The 15,468-nt window shown below is 37.7% G+C and overlaps 1 long non-coding RNA gene across 1 annotated transcript in view; it reads left to right on the top strand.

Moving 5' to 3' along the window:
* LOC135321678 (uncharacterized) overlaps positions 1-14,673 on the top strand; it is a 51,658-nt gene extending 36,985 nt beyond the window's left edge. Inside the window, exon 3 of the long non-coding RNA XR_010381620.1 lies at positions 14,147-14,673. This is a non-coding gene — a long non-coding RNA (uncharacterized LOC135321678). The remainder of the gene's footprint in view (positions 1-14,146) is intronic.
* The last annotated feature ends 795 nt before the right edge of the window (positions 14,674-15,468 follow it).

Below are 15,468 nucleotides of genomic sequence, written 5' to 3'. Positions count from 1 at the left end.
GAAAATAGAAATCAGAACACAGAGCACCACAGTAATATTTGGTGCAGGCAAGACTCATCAATGGATGCTAAAACCGGTGGACTAGAAACAGGATACTTTCATAATCTCAAAGTGTCTCCCCCACACATTTATTAATTATTTATAAACATAAAAGTAGTAACTTTACAGTGGAGAAACCTGGCAAATAGCACCTTAACCAAGTCATGGGAGTTAGCATCGTTAGTAATAAGATACCAACATTGTGAACTGGATTATGATGCCCTGAGAAGAGCACATCACTTCTGTGAATTCTGGTCACAAATGCACAAACTCAGTTTAGTCATGAGAAAATAGAAAATTCCATAAAAACCTGACTAATATTCTTCAAAAGCGTCAAAGTCATGAAAGACAAGGAGAAACTGAGAGATGGTCGACATTGTTGGAGTCAAACAGAGCTGACAATTAAATGCAATGTGAGGTCCTGGATGGGATCGTGGAAAAGGACAACAGGAAAAACAAGGCAACCCAGATAAACTCTGTGGGTTACTTACTGTTATTTGTCATTATTAGATATTATGCCAGGCTTAATCTGCCCCACATTTCCTGATTCCTCACACTATTTTACAGGGGAGGAAATAGAGGCACAATGAGGTAATTAACTCAACATCACAGAACTAATGGTGACTGAACCAGGATGCATCCTTAGGCAGTTTGATGCAGATACGTGTTCTTCTCCTCTGTTTTTTCCTCCCTTCTTTACCCAAGACTGCTATCACCTGTATCCTTACTTACTGGCTTCTTTAAAGTTGATCCAGTTTATTTTTAAACTTTAAAAACAATTAAACAAAACAATAAGCTATGTTATAAGGTCCTCAGGAGAGGGATTTTTGTTTTATCCACTGATGTACCACAAGTTCATTGAATAGTGCATGGTACATTGAAGGTACTCAATAAACGTTTATTGAATGAATGAATTTAAAACTTTATATCATAACTGTAAATGGAAAGTCAGCCTGATTTTCCAGAAATAAAAAGTAATCTTCAAAATGAATACAATGAAAATAATACGGTATTTTTAAATTCTGTTGCTCCCTGAATGCTCTGAACCTGAGGCCTAATATGTCTATATTTAAAAAGTAGGGGGCAGGGTATAGCTTAGTGGTAGAGTGCATGCCTAACATGCACAAGGTCCTGGGTTCAATCCCCAGGACTCCCATAAATAAATAAATAAATAAATAAATAAATAAATAAATAAATAAATAAATAAATAAATATCTCTCCCTCAAAAAAAAAAAAAAGATGAAAATTTAAAAATTAAAAAAGTAATGCAAGAAAAAAAGGAACAAATAAAATCATGCAAACGTTAGAAGATATGAAAAAGGATTACAGACTTTCTTCTTGATTTAATCAGGTTTCAATGAGAATGTCAAAGAGAATAATTTTCTGAGTAAATTGATTTTAAAGTCACACCAGTTTGCCATCTAAAATCAGCACACGAACGACCGAGGTAAGGTGCCATTCCTTAGGGAAGATGACTCTGTTGTACAGGGACTAATCAAGTCAGGGCTCACGTGAGATTAGATAGCTCAGTCTCTTTTGATCCTCCTCATGCCTTAAATGTCATCTCTTCTCTTCTGCAATCTTCTACCTCCTCTTGCTTACCTCTCATCCTATCACTAATCCCTGACAGGAGTGTTTGTAGTTTCTGTAACACTCCTTAGTGCACACCTCTTTAATAGCACTTACAACATGAATTTATCATTATTTTTTCCAAGTCTCCCTCACATAAGTTATAATTATATGGGGCACTAGGGAGTATGTCATAGCATATTTATGTCTCACAAGATGGTAGGCCCATAATAAACTGTTGAATTAAGAAAATTATAGAAGTTAGAGGGAGAGAAAAGAACTGTATGATTTTCTTCCATCCTTGAAAACGTGATTTTGTCCTCACCTGTGTTTGAAAAGCTTATTCTTGGTTCATTCATAAAATCTTCCCAAACACATATGAATGTCTTCCATGAAGATGAGAAGTAAATCTCAATCCTTTCCTTCAAAAAAAAAATCTCAGAATTAATTTGCTTCCTAGAGCAATTATAATATATCCCTCTTCCTTTGTAGAATGAATGCTAAAACCTGGATAGATGTCTCCATTGGAAATGTTACTACCATATTTTTGTGGCTTACTGATAGTGTGAGTAGTGCTAAGGTGAGAAAGGAAACACACTACAGAACAATATTCTTACTAAAAGCCAGAAATGTAACCTTCCTCGGGCATCTCTTGAGATGGGTAATAGCAGTTTCTTTTGAGTATGTAATAGAAACCAGCTCGTTAACAACGATTGCATTTGAGAACAGAATTCAATATGTGAGTGCAAGACCTGACTAAGGGATGCATGGCAAGCATCCCTGAGATACTGAGCTGAAATAACCTCTACCTTATGAAATTATTATGCGGAAATCAATAGCTTTTATGTACATTAAAAAACACTTAAGAAATATAATGGAAGAAAATAATCTATTATAATAAGCAATAATATGTATAAAATACATCATCCCCATTTATAATAAATGTTACTAAAATTCTAAAACCACACACAGATACCAGATAGGAGTTTTGCCTCCTATCAGACAGGCAAAAATCCAAACATTTTACAACACACTCTGTTGGCATTGCTGTCAGAAAACAGGCTCTCTTATATATGTGGTATAAACTGACACAGTCCCTATGGAAGGCAATCTGGCAATAGTGTCAAAATTACAAATGTATTTATCCTTTAACCTGCCAGTGCCACTCCTGGGAGTTAATCGTTTATACCAGCAACATGTGACATGGCTGATGTGCACTGTTACCACTGCAGCATTGTTTGTAATAGCAAATAATTGGAGGGGGGGAAGCAATCATGAAAAGACCTTTCGTACAAGATACATTTGTACAAAAATAAATTATATAAATCTCAACTGAGAGACGTTTTATAAAATACTTCACTGTTAAGTTCAACAACGACTAAGGAAAGTCTAAGAAACTGTCATGGCCAAGAGGAGCCTAAGGAGGCACGATGAGTGAATGTAACATGAGCTCCTGGAACAGAAAACAATAAAACTAAGGAAATCTGAACAAAGTATAGGCTTACGTTAATCATGATGTATCAATACTAGTTCAATAATTGTAGCAAATATACCATGCTAAAGTAAAATGTTAACAATAGGGGAAAACAGGTATATGGGAATTCTTTGTACTATCTTCACAATTTTTGGTAAATATAAAACTATTCTTAAGGAATGAAAGTTATTAACAAAAATAAATTATAGGATAGCCAAATGATGAGATAATTCTATGCAAATTTGAGAAAGGATGCTCTTTCTGAACTGATAAGGAAAGATCTGCAAGGTTGTAAAGTGAAAAGAGCAGCTGTATAAGCACTTGTATTTGCCTACAGAGACCAAGCATCACACACAATCCAGTGGTTGTCTGTCAGGGGAGGACTGGGAAGAACAGGGTGGGTGGAGGACAGGAGGGAAGAAGAAAAAAAAAATACACACACACACACACTTATTAACTATGTGAGTGAAATATCTATTTAACTAATTTTGTTAACTCCTGCCTATAGGACCCTCTATGAATAAGCAATGAGTTGGACCCCTGGGTAAAATGTGATTTTTGTTGAGAAATAATCGTCTTCCCCAAATGATGAATATTTCTACCCTCTGCATTCCTACAGATTAATTTTAAAAATAAGTACAAAATGGAAATCGAACTGATTTGAGCCTTCTAAGCTCACGTGAACCAAAACACGGAAATCGCTCTGACGAAAAGATTCTGCTACGCTTCCCTAGTCTCCTCAGTTTCTTTTTCTGTAAAGTGAGGGTAGGTCTAAGTAAAATTTTCTGTTTTGAAAAATTCTTATTATTGATTGAAAGAGAGATAATTTATGGGTAGGACAAAAAGGAAGTGTGAAGAAAGAATGGCAGAACTATAAAAAACCATTTGAAATGAAGAGCAAGCTAACAAAAGCTTGTTATTTTCAAAAAAGATTAACAAAGTCAAGTTCTGTCCTACCTCTAGTGAGATATTCCTTCACTGAATATTTCACATTAGATATATTAGAGGGATGGAATAATTTGAAATTCAAAGCTTCTCATTTAGAAAAAAAAAAAAACTTAGTGATTTGAAAAGTAAGATTCATTTTACCTTTATTTCAAAGAGCTGTTAGAAACACAATTCAAGTGGAAAGGCAGTTAATTATATGAGCTTCAGAATGACATTATCTTCAAATCAGGGCTGCTTCCTAACACTTGAGGAGGTGCGGGTCAAAAGTACATATGGAGTCAACATCCCATATAGCTAAATATTTTAAAGTTATAACTCAAGCTAGTAAATTGTTAAACAGAAAGTTAAATCCTCCTACTTTGACATCTTCATAATGACCTAAAAGATTAGGCTTGAATTTAGATTTCTCAGACAGTGTTCCATACCAAAAAACAGCAGGAAGGAGGAGGAGAGCCTCCAGCCCGTGGCCTCCCCATCCTCGTGAGGACAGAGGTGGGGATGAAGCCAAGGAAGTCACTTGGACCCTGTGAGCTTGAGATTCCTTGGTCCAGGTTACTCCAAATATGGTCTTGTAGAGGACACACAGGTTCCGGGTAGATGTGTGACCTTGGCGACACAGACACCTCACTTTATGGGCAGGGATATGGCCAAAGGAGGGGATCCTGAGAAGCTTGGGGCCCAGAGTCAGGGATCTTTCTCAACCTGGTCTAAGGGTGACCCTGCTTCAGATACTTCTTACTAACCAATCATTAGATGAGGGAATAGAGAGTAAAGCTTTCATTCTTCTGGGTCCTTTGGAATATCACTTTGAAAAGGAGGGTTTTATTATGATAATAGTTGACAAATAGAGAAAAAAATCAAAAGATGTAATGATTTGTCATTGGGCATCAAGCAATGTTGGGATTTTTTGAAATTCAAGGTCATATAAAATAGAGCAGAACTGGTTGATTTTTATTGTTTAGTGCAGTTTTTACATGGTGTGCGATTCAAAAGGTAATCTCTAGAGAGGAGGAATGAGGGTAGGGAGAATGGAAACTTTTACCCTTCAGTTGGTACCATTCTTAACTGTTGGATTTTTAATTTTTATAGTGTAGATACATTGCATTTACGTTAAAACAACAACAAAAATAAAGATCTTTTCGTTGTCCCTTAAGCAAATATAGAAGTTTGAATGTTGGATTTAATTATCAACTATACTTCTTTTGGCTCCCAGATGAAGCATTGCCAACACAACATATTAGGTAATGTGATAAATACAGAAACTCTATTTTTTCTTAATGGCAACATTCACATGTTAAGCAAGCTGTCAGTAGCAAACAGCTTTGCTTGAGTAGCCTGGTTTAGCAGATGTCTTTGTTAGGAATGTGACAATTATCACCATTATTTATTTCACTGAATATCAAGTGGTACAGAGGGAGGCCAAGTCCTCATCAATAGTGCACGTGGTTAATTACATCATGCGATCTCCTCACATGCCTTATTCTTTGCCACTTGCTTTTGAAATTATCGTAAAAAGACTATCTGACTGACTTAAAATTGAATGCAGTTCAAAATTAATATCAGCTGTTACAGAAAACTATGTAGACTATATGGGAAAAAGGCAATTATTTTTTCTAACCACTTAACTTGCTGTTTAATAGTATTAAGTAACAGTTAACCGAGCACTGGTCTATACCAGAAAATAAGTAAGCACTTCACATATATTATTTCTCTTCATTGTATCAGAAACTCCCTTGATAGTTGCATATATTCTTTCACCTGCACTATGCCGTCCTTTTAACACGTTATTATTTGTTACACTAGTCAATGACTTATTTTGATATGATGAATATTATAAGTATCATGAAATTTTATCCATTGAATAATTCCAACTGTAGAGGTTCTATTATGAATGGAAAATTTATATTACAATAAAGACCAACTCATTGAGGAAAACAACAGGAAAATCTTGCTCCCTAAAATAAACTAAATTTTATTCTGAATTCTACAAATTAAGTCAAGGCAACTCTTGCTATAGAATTCAACAATTCAGTAAACAATAAAGCACCCATTCTGGGAGCACTTTATATTCATTAGGTTAGATACAGAAATAAATTTGTCCGTCTCTCTCTTCTAAGTGTATGGTCTAATGGAGAAAAACAGGTGGATGCCAAGACTGATTGTGGTAAATTCTGTGTTCCAGATATCAACCAAGTACTTAACAATGTAGGGAGACTCTTGTTCTGACTCTGGTGATGGAGAGAGAGCATTTTGGAGGAGAATGATTTGAATTAGGCTTTGAAGACCAGGAAGACTTGCAAAAGCAGATATGGAAGGAAGGGCAAGTGACAGAGGCAATAGTTTTAAAAAGGCAGCTGAGCACAGGGCCTATTTGGAAGGACTTGCCACAGACCAGGATGCAAGAGTTGAGGGAGAGGTGATGGTTTGGACCAAATCATGGAGGGCTTTGATCAAAGAAAGCAATGTGTAGGAAAGGAAAGTAATTAAGCACGAAGTAACATGCCAAGATCTGAACCTTTGGAAGAGGACTTCAGAGGTAGCGTTCAGAAAAGCCAACATTTAAGATGTTAGTGAGGAAAGACAATTAGATGAGCCAAACAATGGAAAAGACTGTGTTTTTAATGCAAAAGCACTTAACATGTGAATAGCAAAGTTGACTTGCTATTACTCCACTAAATGGAGGAAAAACAGACTTAAGTAAGGAGACCATTGAGGAGGCTATGCAGTGGTCCAGGCAAGAATTAATGAGTTTCTGAAGAAGGGTAGTGAACAGAGGAGACTGATTTAAAAGATAATGGTGGAAAGAGACCCTATTGGATTGATTAGCCAGGATCAAAAACTGCAGGAGTTTAATTTAGATCAGAGTTTAAGCTGTCTGTAATTCATCAGTGCAAGATGCTCAGCATAAAGTTAACAGGGTCTGATTAGGGGAAGACAGATAAGGGCTAAAGGTACAGACCTTCACATTCTTATGAAGGGGATATCTGGATAGATCAAGCTATAAACTAGGATGAGATTACCAAGGGACTGTCAAGACTTAAAATAGAGACTGAACACTGAATCTTCAGAAAGCTTATATTGAAAAAGCTTGTTTTAAGGGGTGGGGAGGCACGGGGAGGGTTAGGAATCCCAGGAGAAAACTAAACAGAAGCAGTCCATGAGTCAGGAGAACCGAACGTAATGAGGGCTCCAGGGGAGAGGAGAGTTCCAGTGAGAAGAGGGTGGTAAATGTTGTCAAATTCTACTAAAATAGAATTTGAGCAGAAGGTCTATGAGGAGGTTCCAGCTACAGGACTTTCCATAGGCTGATCGTGCTGCAGATCAAGAGAGAGAAGAAATCAATGTGGATGAAGTTTGTGGATGAAGAAGAAGAAGAGAGACAGAAACATCATGAACATAAATTAGAATCAAAGGGAGGGTATTAAGGAGAGAAAGTTTCATAGGTATCAAGGGAGAGAAGCACAGAAAATGGAAGGGGAGAAAATGGAAGGGGATCAAAGTCAAGAAGGACCCAGAAAAGGAGGAGAGAAAAGGAGAGATGGAAACATAAGCCTTAGAAGGAAATCAGGAAAAGCCTTCAGAGACTGAAAGGAGACAAAGGGAATGGGTGATAATTTGGACAGAATGAAATGTATATAGTATTCACATCAGATGATCTCCAGCTTCCCGTAAAGTAGGTAACAAAATAGGGTGGAAGTAGGCACAGAAGTTTAAAAGGAGTGCAGAAGATTGGAACAGCTATGTGTATTTTAAGGGTGAATTGATGACAAGTAAGAAAATCCCCAGTGTTGTTGAGTTCCCAGACAAATTGGAAAAAAATACATTTTAGAGCGTCCAATCAAACTGGTTTGATCTACTTTCTCTAGAAATGGTCAGCCACCTGAAAGAGGGACAAGAATAAGCAGATGGTTGGCTTAACCAGGCTGGAGATCAGCATGATGGACGGTTGTGACACAAGACAAGTGAGGTAAGTTATTAGGAGGCAGGTGCAAGCACAGTGGGCAGAGCTGTCCCTGAGGTTCCTAAGGCAGGTGACTTGTGACGTCCTGAGAGTCCAGGAAGGCTGGCCAATGGAAGCAGAGAAAATGTGAAGAGTGGATCAGAAAAAGTAAGGTAACAGGAGAGACAGACAGATAGGGAGAGGTAACAGTCAGAGGAAATGTTTCAAGGTTGAGAATCAGTTGTGGAGACATTATGGATGGAGCTAAGGTGCGGCTACATTAAGGAAGATCTGAGGCAGAATGAGATGGAGTCACAGAATTCAAGGTAAAGGAATTAATAGGCTGTAGAGTTAGAAAGATTATGAACACAGATTTTGAATCCCAAAGACGAATACACTGGTTATAGGTGAGATTTTTTTATATGACTAAAAACACATTAATGTGGTATTAAAACACATGAGCAGTTAGAAAAATACTTGGAAGGAAGATATTTAACCTTGTTCACTCCACAAATACATCTTGAGCCATGTGCTTAACATGAAACTCTATTCAATAAGCATGATATGGTAGATTCGTCTCAAGCAATGGTTTCATTAATATTAATATTTTAGTAATCACTGTCAAAGAGTACAACTTAGCACCTGATGATGACTTTGTACTAAAAATAGATAGTACAACAATGGAATACTACTCAGCCATAAAAAAGAATGAAATAATGCCATTTGCAACAACATGGATGGACCTGGAGATTGTCATTCTAAGTGAAGGAAGCCAGAAAGAGAAAGGAAAATACCATATGATATCACTTATATGTTGAATTTTAAAAAATGACACAAATGACCTTATTTACAAAACAGAAACAGACTCACAGACATAAAAAACAAACTTGTTACCGGGGGAAGGGAGGGGCTGGAAGGATAAATTGAGAGTTCAGGATTTGCAGATACTAACTACTATATATAAAATAGATAGACAACAAAGTCCTACTGTGTAGTACAGGGAACTATATTCAATACCTTATAATAGCCTATAATAAAAAAGAATATGAAAAGGAATATATATATATGTATAACTGAGTCACTATGCTATATACCAGAAATTAACATAACATTGTAAACCAACTATACTTCAATTAAAAAAAAACCCAAAATAGAAAATACAAAGTGATTACTTAGAAGAAAGAAAAAAAAGTAAAAAGCTAAACCTTGTAACATCACCATACTTAAGTAAATAAACTGAACTTAAATAAAATACGTAAATGGTTGAACCAAGTAAACAATAGTGATTCCCAAGAAACTGCTCATATACAACATAAAATTGCTAATGACTCCCTAATGTTTTGCCTTAGAGTATAAGTTTTTACATTCAGAGACTCTACAGTCAGTGAACCCAGACCTGCAGCCTCTCTTGCCTAGTCTCCCTCTGAATTGTCATAAAACTAGCTTGGTGGTGGCACGTCGGTAGCCATCAAACGCAGGAACCATAGTAAACTGGGCTCACTGGTCCTTTGTAGTCCAGATGGGGACACAGCCACAATTTTCTAAAGTTCTAAAAATAAATAAGTTGTTTTTTTAGAGACAAGTACAGTGACTCTATTATATACACTCATCAGGAGATTGTGCAGTTTGGGATGTTGTAATCATCCCACTCAAAGAGGAATTGTTAGCCAGATGCTGAAAAATATATGTAAATGGGCTCTGGGAGTATATGTTACCGCTAAATCTTCCCAAAGAATGTTGACCTAGTCCTAAAGCATTTATTTACACGTTCTTCTCAAACAATCTTTAAAGTAAACTCAGAAGCCCTATTTTGCATCAAGTAGGTTGGTCCAAGTAAAAACAAAATGTTAATACTTGTTAAAGCTGTGTGACGGATATGAAGATTTATTATACTCTTCTCTCTACTTTATATATGTTTGAAATTTTCCATAATGAAAAGTTTTATAAAAGGAAAAAAGGGAGATAAATCCTTTTATTGTGCTTGTATAGCAATGAGACCTTTTTGTCCCTTTTCTCCTTCCTGCTGACATAGACTGCAACCTGTGAGAAATGGCTTACCCAGTTCCCTTTTCTCCAGAACAAATTAGAATGTATTAACCTAAGATCTGGATGGTATAACATCATTATTATTTCACATATTCCTTCATGCTTCATAAAACTCTTCCATGTGCTGTCATTTTGTTTACTTCCATGGAACTTCTGTACTCACAGGCATTCTCCCAAATAGTCACCCTCCCCAAATCCATCCCGAAAGAAAACAGGCTTTAATCATTCATAAACCAATCTTTACTGGACATCTAGTCTTTGCCATTATTTTAACAGTATTTTACAGTCCCATGGTTAAATATCTTTGTAAGGAAAAAAATAACACCCAACAGAAAACTTTCATTTGCTCCATAAACATTTATTAAGCACCTACTGTCTGCAAAGTAGATGCTCCAGTCTTGGTTACAGATCATGTTAGGAGCTTCTGCATGGAAGGAAGAATGAGTAAAGATTAGTGAGATGGCTCTTGCAGTGAGGGAAGAGGAGCTTTTTTAAAAATGCGTATCCCTAGGCTCTGCACACAGAGAGGTTTAGGTCCAGGAAGGGTTGAGAACCACTGGTCTAAATCACCAAGTCTGAGGGGGACCAGAGCAGACTCTAGGCTGACTGAAGCTGGCACTGCCATCCATGGAGTATAATTGGTGGGTGTAAGGCAGACAGGGTACATGTTTGAAGCTTCATCCTGATGCTGGAAAGGATAAGAAAATGGTGCAAGCCTAGAGAAAGAATTCATCAGGATCTGGGCAATGAGTTAGTACTCAGAGCTGACTGGGCTTAAGTTCAAGGCTGGGCTTTGGTCCTGGTGGCATTCGCAGCAGGGACTCAGAAAGGATTGATTGTGTAGCAGGCACTGTACAAAGCTCTTTACTTACATAATGTCATTTCATCCTGATGACAGCCCAGTGAAACAGGTTGATTTGCCCAAGGTCAGATGGCCAGTAGGTGGATGAGTTGTATTTGAACCTCAGTCTATTCTGAATGCAGAGCCTGTACTCTTTGTCTCTCCCCGGTATCTCCAGGGACCGAGACAAAGGCTTGTCAGGCTCACCCAGTGGTGATAGCTAGGAAGGCCTTTGACTATAAACGGCTTTGCTCACGGGGGGCATCAGGCAGCTGTTTCCACACTCCCCTCACTAGTGGGTAAAATGAACTCCCAGTGACTCCTGACTGACGGGGTTCTCATTATTCCCAGATTGTGCCCTAGGCAACATAGTGAATTTGGCAAATTTGTCTTCATGCCCCCAGCTTCCCCAATTTTACCTGTTTCTTCCCCAGTCCCTGAGGAGGGGCCTAATGTCCTTTGGTCTTCACCTCCATTCACACTGAGTAATACACGTCTGATGACAGATGAAAAGATTGTGCTTTGGGGACCTCCTGCTTTTGAACAAAGAACCGGCCACTCAGAGGAATGACGCTGGCATCAGAGGCAGGAGCTAGGAATGACTTGGAAGATACACTGAATTACCTGAAATCACACTTGTAAGTAGGTGGTTGGTCACTTGTAAGTAGGTCAAATTGATCCTATTGCTATCTGAAGGGAAAGGAGAAAATTTCAGGGGGTGGGATGATTAAGAGTCCTGCTGCTCCAGAGATTCTCTTGAAGTACTTTTCATACCACTGTACCAGCCTATCTGTACAAAGTCCTCATTTTCACAGGGAACAATATGTATGTGTGTGTTTCTCACAGAGACGGTAATCAGTGGGCATAACCCATCAAAGCCTCTTTCTCTTGATAACTGTAGTTATAGACCCAGACACTGCTTTATTAGTATTCCAAATACCAGTACTGCCCTCCCCTACAATAAACAGAGTAAACAAGAGCGGCTCTCCTGGTACTCCCCCACCCCTCCCCAATCATCGTTAATCAGAGCCCAAGATCATAGAATTTCCCTCTGCTTCTCAAAATCACTTGTAATTTCAAAAACATTCTGGCGAATATTTTTGATTAGTGCCTAAGAAATATGGATGGATGAATGGATGGATAGATAGATAGAAAGATAGATAGTTAGACAGACAGATAGATAGATAAACAGCTAAATAGATACAGATTTAAAGGTGGTAGTTCATTTGCTGAAAGAATATATTTCTAGTTATGACCTGTAAATGTGATAAGGTAACATTAAGCTGGATGACAATTTTCTATATCCTGTACATACAACAGAAGAAAGTAGTTTCATAAGGCAACATGGTAAAGTAGACCAAAGACTTGACTTTGTTGCTTATTAACTGTACTTGACTTTGCTGAGTCTTGCTTTCTGCTATGATAAAATCAAAGTGGTAAAACTTGCTTCGAGAAGTTTTTTGTGAGGATCAGCTGTTTTTTATATATATATATATAAATAAAATATATATATATATAAAATACCCAACAATGCCTGGGGCATGGGGGCTTAAAAATACTTGTTGAATGAAGAGGTAGTAGATGCTCAATCTAGGTAGTTTTTATTGTGTGCTACAGTATTTGTCAGAATTTGTAGGCTTTTAACCTGTCTACCCCATGTTCTTTAGGAAATAATTTAAAAATTAATAGTTTCATATTTAGTTACAAAAGCAATCTGTTGCAAAAATTCAAATTCTGTAAGTGTACAAATAAAAAGTAAAAGGCCCTACTCCAAAGCCCATACCGTAGAGGTAACTACTGTTAAGAGTTTGATGTATATCCTTTCAGACCTTTTCTAGGCCTACACAAATATATAATTTCTAAACATGACAGTGTTCTGTTACTTGAGTTTTTGATGTAGTATCTCAGACACCTTTCCAGACCTAGTTTTCCATTTGCGTGGTTAGACTGCAATTTATGATACAAATCTCCTATAAATGGACAATTAGGTTATTTACTATTTTTGCTATTTCAATCAGTGTTGCCATAAGCATCCTTATTTAAAATGTTTTGGTGTATATGCTACTTATTTTCCTAGGATATATTATTTTCTAGAAAAGGAATAGCTAAATCCTATTAACTAGATTCTGCCAACTTGCAGGAAGAGTTATGGGCTAAATTGTGTCCCTTCAAAATTCATGTTGAAACCCTAACCCCCAGTACCTCAGAATTTAAAGGGGGTGATTAGGTTAAAAGGAGGCCGTTAAGGTGGGCCCTAATCCAGTCTGACTGGTATCCTTATCAGAAGAAGAAATTTGGACAAAGTGACACCAGGGATGTGCCTGCACAGAGGCAAGACCATGTGAGGACACAGAAAGAAGGCCATCATCTGCAAGCCAAGGGGAGAGGCCTCCGGAGAAACCAAACCCATGGGCACCTTGACCTTGGACTTCCAGCCTCAGAACCATGAGAAAATCAATTTCTGCTGCTTAAACTGCCCAGACTGTGTTCTTGTGTCATGACAACCTGAGCACACTAATACACAGGGGTATTCTCAAGGCTTTGGTGGTCCTTCTGCTTCGAGCTGAGGTCCATATGTGCGAGCAGGCTCTTCAAGCTGCTTGTTCCCTACTTTCTTAATCCCATGCTCTCTCCGTCCTCTCCTTTATTGTCCTCACCCTCTTTGCTCATTGCAGTTTATTTAATAAGGGGTGTTTATTATGCCCCTTGGGGAATTTCACAGATCTTTGGATGCTTATAAACAATTTGTTTTTTGATGTCCCTCATTCTGGCATGGCATCAAGATGACAGGAAGAAGTTATTAAGATCTTTTCCCATTGAATTATCCTCCATGTTCATTATGTGAACTATGAAACACAGAAGAAAATCTTCTCCACATAATTTCTTCCACTGATTGATGGGGATAAATAGTTCACCTTTGTAGCTTATTTTAAGTTCATTAGAGAAATCTTTAGTTGAAGATAATTAAATCATGACTATATCAAACTCGTGGCTAGGTAGATTTCACACACCCCCTTGAAACTACATTTTAGGATACTCCCTCTCCCTGACCATCCCTTCCGCCTCAGCCGTCATTAGATCTGATTTGTGTGCTTCTGTGAGAAAGAGAGAGGGAGGAAACTTGAAATTACTCAGGATCTGCCTTCTGCTCTGCAGCCATCCTCAGTAACTTTGGCATATTTGACATTCTTTCAATTTCCTGAAGAAGAGTGACTCACCCAGTATTACACAGCCACAGTTGCTGGGATAATTGGTCTCAAGGTCTCCTAACATTTCTTTCTTCCTTCAGCAGTTCCTTTCACTTGTAACGTGAAAGATCGCTTTGCTGGAGACTGCTGCGTGTTGGAGACAAAAGGAAAGGAAGAGGGAGAGTACCTGCCAGTGATGGAGAGAAGAGTTTTACCTATGTGATCTCTTCCCTCTCTTCTGCTTCCTTTTCAGAGTCCACATTGGTTGTTTATGCACCGCAGATCTGGGGAGCTTGTGCTCACTATATAGGTTAGTATAGCTTCAGAAGCTAAGAGTCAGGCCTGCCTCTTGTCTAGAGCTGATCAGGAGGGAGAAAGAAGGGAGAGAGGCAGCAGGGCTGAAAGAAGAAAAGCAAAGATGGACCTTTTTCTTTTCACCCAATCTTGCCGACAGCCAGGTCAGCTGGGCCTTTCATTTGAATGTCAAGATGATGAGATGATGCCAAGAACAGACAAACACAGAATTCTCATGGTGATGCTAAAGAAAAAAAAAAGAAAGAAAGAAAAAAAAACCCCAGATAAATCTCTGTCATATGGAATCTGGCTGGGGTGGGGGCAGAATTGTGTAGGAAAGTGTTTTTTGTTTTTGTTTTTTTGCTTGTTTTTTTCTCCGTGTGTTTGTATGTGTGTATAATGGAAGTTGAGGATAAAGTAAAGAGCAAATATGAAGATAATATAACAATCTCTTCCTATTTGCAATACTCAAGTTGCGTTTTGGGGGGCTTCTTTTTCGGTGTTGCTTTTTTTTACCCTATTTAGTTTCCTAAGACACATATGAACTCTGAAAGTATATGCAATTATTTCCAGAACATTTGGGGTGTTTACTATGTGCAAGGCTATTATGGTAGGTCTGCACAAGATGAAAAGATAGCTAAGCTTTAGTCTATCCTCAGGGTCTGCAGTCTCATAGAAAAAGTAATTCATGGTCATATTTGCACACAGATTTGCAAAAACAGCTAAATTTTAGAGAAAACATTTTAATTGTCTAGTGCTCATTGACAGTGTCTAAATGTCACTGACATTCAGCTCAAATCAAAACATATTTTGAAATAATAAGCAATTAAATGAACACTTTTATCAGAAACAAGGATTTTAGAAGAGTTTGCTCACTTGTGTGTCATAAAATGCAAAAGGAAAAGAGTTACACCCATGCTATATGTGAACTATAGGGCTATAGAGTAATATAATATCATCTGCAGTACATCTGCTTCATTTAAATTCAAATTCTAACATTTATAGTTTCAGTGGTTGGTATCGTGGCCTTATTCATGACATGAAAAAAATACTTGAACCAGTTCTTGAATTTGTTGGTAGCTGATATAGCTATGAGGTCTCTTCCACTCCTAAGGTATTGGCCTTTGTT

Source organism: Camelus dromedarius, chromosome 7, assembly GCF_036321535.1.
Source record: "Camelus dromedarius isolate mCamDro1 chromosome 7, mCamDro1.pat, whole genome shotgun sequence".
Lineage (NCBI taxonomy): Eukaryota > Metazoa > Chordata > Mammalia > Artiodactyla > Camelidae > Camelus > Camelus dromedarius.
Note: the sequence above shows the minus strand (reverse complement) of the source record. Positions and strands in the feature narration are given on the sequence as shown.